Here is a 6259-nt window from a genome sequence, read left to right as displayed (position 1 = left end):
ATACATAGGGAACTAAGTCAAATTTGTTAAAATAAGAGCCATTCTCTAATTGATAGATAATCAAAAGTAATGAAGTTTTCAAATTAAATAATCAAAGCTACCTATAGTCATATAAAAGTTCTCTAACTCACTATTGATTTGGAGAGATTCAGGTCAAAAAAATTCTGCATACCACTTCATACCTACTCAATTGCATAATAGGACAGCAAAAGAAAATGACAAAGATTGTAGGGGATATGGTGAAAATGAGACACTAATACACTCCTGCCAAAGTTGTAAACTGATTCAAATATTCTGTAGAGCAATTTGGAACTATAGCCAAAGGACTATAAAACCATGCATACTCTTCAACCTAGTAATACCATTACTAGGTTGGTATCCTAAAAGAGATTTAAATAAAAGTTGAAATCAAAATTGAGGAGATGCCCACCAATTGGGAAATAGCTGGACAAATTGCGGGATGAGATTATGATGGAACATCATAAGAAATGATGAGCAGTATGCTATCAGAAAGACATGGAAATGCATACATGAGCTGATGTAAAGCAAAATGTACTATATACAAAATAACAGCAATATTTTAAGATGATCTGCTGTGAATGACTGTTATTTTCAACAATAAAATGATCCAAGACAATTCTGAAGGACTTATGAAAAATGAAATGCATCTACAGAGAAAGAATGGATTTTATCTGAATACAGATTAAAGCATAATTTTTGTTAGTTAATTTTTCTAAAGATTTTTTGTCTGTTTTATTTCAGAACTTGACTAATGCAGAAATGTTTTGCATGACCACATATGTATAACTCATATTGAATACTTGAGTTCTTAAGGGGAGGGTGGAGAGGAAGGGAAGAAGAGAATTTGGAAGACAAAATTTTAAAAAGATATGTTAAAATTTGTTTTTAGGGGGCATCTAGGTAGCACAGTGGATAGAGTTCAAAATTTGAACTTGAGTTCAAATCCAGCCTCAAAGACTTGAAACTTACTAGCTGTGTGACCCTGGGCAAGTCACTCAACCCTCATTGCCCCACAAAAATATTTTTACATGTAATTTGAAAAAAATAAAATTCTAAATAAAATTTTTAAAAGAAAATAAAAGAAATATTTCCAAACTGTTTTCCAGAAGGGTTGGATGTTCAATTCTTCATGACCCCCATTTGGGGGTGGTCTTGGCAAGTATGTTGGAGTGGTTTGCCATTTCTTTCTCCAGCTCATTTTACAGATGAAGAAACTGAGGCAAACATAGTTAACTGACCTGCCCAGGATCACACAGCTGGTAATTGTCTGAAGCCACATTTAAATTCAGGTCTTCCTATTGCCAGACCTAGTGCTCTATCCACTGTGACACTTATCTATCCCAATAATACATTAGTCTTCATCTTTTTTTCACATATCCACTGCAGCAATTGTCACTTTCTTTTTTGAGGTGGTATTTCAGAGTTGCTTAATTATAATTTCTCAAATTAGTAGTTGTTTAAATCATTTTAATCTCTTCTGATACCCTAATTCTTTCATCTGAAAAGTACCTTCTCATATCCCTTGACTATTACTCAATTGAAAAATGGCTCAGTTTCATATATTTGAGAGATGAGACTTTTATCAGAGGAACTTGCTGCCAAGGCTTTTCCCTAATATTTCCTGCATTTCTTCTCATTTCAGTTGCATTGGTCTTATTTGTGAAAACTGTTTTCTTTTAATTTTATGTTACCCATTTTTCCTCCCATGAATAATTCTCTTATTTGATTGTGAATTCTTCCTCTATTCATAAATCTGACAGATAATCTCTTCCATGCTCCACTAATTTGATTATGATATCATCCTTGATGTCCAAATCCTCTGCCCATTTTGAGCTTATGTTGCATGTGATATGCTTCTCCATGTTTCCTTTCATTTTTTTCCTCTGGAGGGCAATGAGGATTAGGTGACTTGTACAGGGTCACACAGCTAGTAACTGTCAAGTATCTGAGGCTGGATTTGAACTCAGGTACTCCTGAATCCAAGGCCAATGCTTTATCCACTGCACCACCTAGCTGCCCCCGTCCATGCATCCTTTCTGTCAGATGACTGTCCAGTTTTCCCAACAATTTTTGTCAATGATTTCTTGAATCAGTAACTGGGAAATCTGAGAATTTTATATGGCTCTTTAAGACCAATGTGTTTTCATAAGCATAAGCAAAAGATTCCAACACTGCATTCTTGGTAACTTGGTATACTTGGTAATTCCATATGTGGGATAACTCTTACAAGCAAATCACAGAAAAGGACTGTGATCGGTGAAAATTATAGTCACAGCTATCAAGGGAGTTGTAAAACTTCTTAACTTCAGCAATCATTGTAATGACTGATTTGTCCATTTTGGCCTCATTCAATTCTTTAGGTGACATTTTTATTAAGCACTGAGCAATTGCTTCCACAGTGTCATCTGGCATTTGGTGAGTAAACACAGCTCCAACACCATAAGATAAAGCATCTGTTGGAAGAATCAATCATTAATATTTATTGCACCACCCATGGGTCAGCCAGCATGAGACCTTCATGGACCTCAGGTTATGTTTTGGGGAGTCATTTTCTGCTAAGGACATCCTCCATGGCTCAAGTTCCTATACCATTATAAAATAGAGGACCTGTAATGTCAACTCAAGTCTAGATACTCAGTTATCACTGTGCAAATAGAAATAGGCAAACAACAGAATCAGATAAATCATTGAATTGGGACAGAAAAGAAGATACAAAGACAGTATAAACATTCTCAGCAGCCAACCTCCAATGAGGACATCTCTACTTACTTCTGCCCTCTCTGGATAGTCCAGTCTCACCCCCAAACACCACCACCACAAACATGTACTATCTGACATCCCACAAACAAACTGAGGAAAACATCTCAGTGCTTTTGCAGTATGAGGCCCATCAAGTAGAACTCCTGGTCACCCCATCCACTCCTCACTAGAAGATTTGAACAATCTGTAGCTACTTCTCTACCTCACAGTTCTAGAGAAATTTTGAACCTATTGCTTTGTTTTCTTTTTAGAGTAAAATTATTTTTAAAATTACAGGCAGTATTTAATCCATGACCATTAAAAAGGGAACATCCTAGTATCATATAAAGAGAAAAAAAATGAAGTGGATTAAAATGCTAAAAATGACCCTTTTTTCTATCTATAATCTACTATCTAGCAAGAATAGAGCAATATGTAATTGTTTGCCCTTTAGAACCAATAATGAGCACTGAATGCAATCTAAGTTTTTCTTTTAGTGTTACTCTCATTTACATTATTGGTATCATTGAATATACCATTCTCCTGGTCTTACTTTTTTTGGGGGCGGGGCAGGGCAATGAGGGTTAAGTAATTTGCCCAGGGTCATACAGCTAACAAGTGTCAGGTATCTGGGGCTGGAATTGAACTCAGGTTCTCCTGAATCCAAGGTCAGTGCTTTATCCACTGTGCCATCTAGCTGCCCCTCTTACTTTTTTTGTTTTCATTCAGTTTTAGTTCATACATGCTCTCATGTTTCTTTTAATTCTCTATATTCATTTTAGTGATGAAATATTCCACTAAATTCATATGCCACAATTGTTCAGCAATCCCCAGTTAATGAACACCTACTATATTTTCATAGATTTCCCCAAGTATAAGATTAATACCATTAATATTTTGGTACATATGGCTCCATTCATTCTATATGATCTCCCAGGGTTGTGCAACCAAATGTGGGATCATTAGCTCCAAAAATTATGAAGACTTGAGAAATTGTTTTTAGCACAAAATCCTTAAATTTCCAATATATTTTGGACCAATTCACAGGTCTGCTCAGGGCATTTGTGAATCTGTTTTGCTGAAACTTCTTGAACATTATATCTTGTGTCATCTATGTAACTTTGATGGCTATGAATTGAATCTCAGGGTTGTTTTAATTTTCATTTCCTTTACTATTAGTTATTTGCAATATATTTTTCCACCTTGTTCATAAATTTCATTTCTTCTTTTGGAAACTATTTGTTCACAGTCTTGGACTATTTACCTATTAGTAAATGCTTCTTGGTTATGTATGTGTATATGTGTACTATATATACATATGTACTATACATACAGAAATTTATCAAATATATTTGGTAAAAATATTTTTCCACTCACTTCTTTTAAGAGTGGCATTGAATTCATTTGTATAAAATATCATAAATATTATGAAATGAAAAGTATCCAACTTGCTTTTCTGTTCTTCTATATCCTGAGTCAATTGAAATATATTGGTGTTGCCTATCCCTGTCCTAAGTTATAGGGGACTTAGCTGGGGTTTCTAATATATGACTACTTATAAATTACAGACTATAGCACCAGTCTTTGGCATTAAGAATTTATTAAATCATATTAAATGTTAGTAAAAAGAAAGCACATGGCACCAAAGTTCAGAAGCCCTATGTTACCTAGGAGAGACAGGATGCATGGCTGCCCCCTCCAGCATCCCAGGCCAAGAGAAAGAGATAGTGAGAGATGGAGGAGGAGAGAGAGACCTACCCTCTCCCCAAGGATTTTATCCTCTCTCATATAGAGGTGGGACACTGAACCTTGACCTAAGCTAATTGGTCAGTAACATTCAAGTCCATTAATTGGCATGACTTGAGGGTGGTCTGTATCAAAATGAGTAGTGCCCTGCTGCTCAGGGTCTGAAAGACAGAGATTCCAAGGGTAAAGCTTTCAGGAAGGTGTGTTTCTAATCTCTACTGGTTCTATTCAGAGTCTAAGATCCATCCTTACTGAATCTGGGATGGCCTTAACAGGGGTCAGGCAAGGATCCCTTCAGTGGGGGGGGGGTCCCTCAAACCCCAATTTTCCCCTGATTGTTTTTTTTAAATAAATTATTTTATTTTTTCCCATTACATGTAAAGATAGTTCTCAACATTTGCTTATACAAATTTTCCAATTTCTGATTTTTCTCCTTCCCTCCCCTCCCTTCCCCCCTCCCCTAGACAGCAGGCAATCTGATATAGGTTATATATATACACATAATAACATTAAACATATTTCTGCATCAGTCATGTTATAAGAGAAAAATCAGAGCAATGACGAAAAACCTCAAAATAGAAAAACAACAGCACCAAAAACAAAAGAATAGTATGGATCATTCAGCATCTGTACTCCACAGTTCCTTTTTTTCCCTGGATTTGGAGTTCTTCTATCATGAGTTCCCTGGAACTCTTCTGTACCATTGCATTGGTGAGAAGAAAATAGTCCATCACAGTAGATCAACAAACAATGTTGATGATACTGTGTACAATGTTTTTCTGGTTCTGCCCACACAAGACCCTCCAGGTTTCTCTGAACTCCTCCTGCTCATTGTTTCTTACAGCACAATAGTATTCCATTGCATTCATATACCACAACTTGTCCAGCCATTCCCCAATTGATGAGCATCCCCTCAGCTTCCAATTCCTGGCCACCACGAACAGAGCAGCTATAAATATTTTGGTACATGTAGGTCCCTCTTCCCTTTCCATGAACTCGTTGGGAAAAAGACCCAAAAGTGGTATTGCTGGGTGAAAGGGTATGCACAGCTTTATAGTCCTTTGGGCATAATTCCAAATTGCTCTCCAGAATGGTTGGATCAGTTCACAGCTCCACCAATAATGCATTAGTGTTCCATTTTTTCCACAGTTTTTCCAACATTTATTATTTTCTCTTTTTTGTCATTTTAGCCAATCTGATAGGTGTCAGGTGGTACCTCAGAGTTGTTTTAATTTGCATCTCTCTAATCATTAGAGATTTAGAGCATTTTTTCATATGGGAATAGATAGCTTTGGGTTCTTCATCAGAAAACTGCCTCTTCATATCCTTTGACCATTTTTCAATTGGGGAATGAATTGGACTCTTATAAATTTGATTTAGTCCCCTATATATTTTAGAAATGAGGCCTTTATCAGAAGTACTGGCCATAAAAATTATTTCCCAGCTTTCTGCCTCCCTTCTAATTTTGGATGCATTGCTTCTGTTTGTACAAATTTTTTTTTAATTTACTGTAATCAAAATCATCCATTTTGCATTTTATAATATTCTCTACCTCTTTTTTGGTCATAAACTGTTTTCCTTTCCAAAGATCTGAAAGGTAGACTATTCCTTTCAATCCTAATTTACCTATGGTATCACCTCTAAATCATGTATACATTTTGACCTTATTTTAGTATAAGGTGTAAGATGTTGGTCTATGCCTAATTTCTGCCATACTATCTTCCAGTTTTCCCAGCAGTTTTTGTCAAACACT

The sequence above is a fragment of the Dromiciops gliroides genome, chromosome 2, assembly GCF_019393635.1.
Source record: "Dromiciops gliroides isolate mDroGli1 chromosome 2, mDroGli1.pri, whole genome shotgun sequence".
NCBI classification, from domain to species: Eukaryota; Metazoa; Chordata; class Mammalia; order Microbiotheria; family Microbiotheriidae; genus Dromiciops; species Dromiciops gliroides.
Note: the sequence above shows the minus strand (reverse complement) of the source record.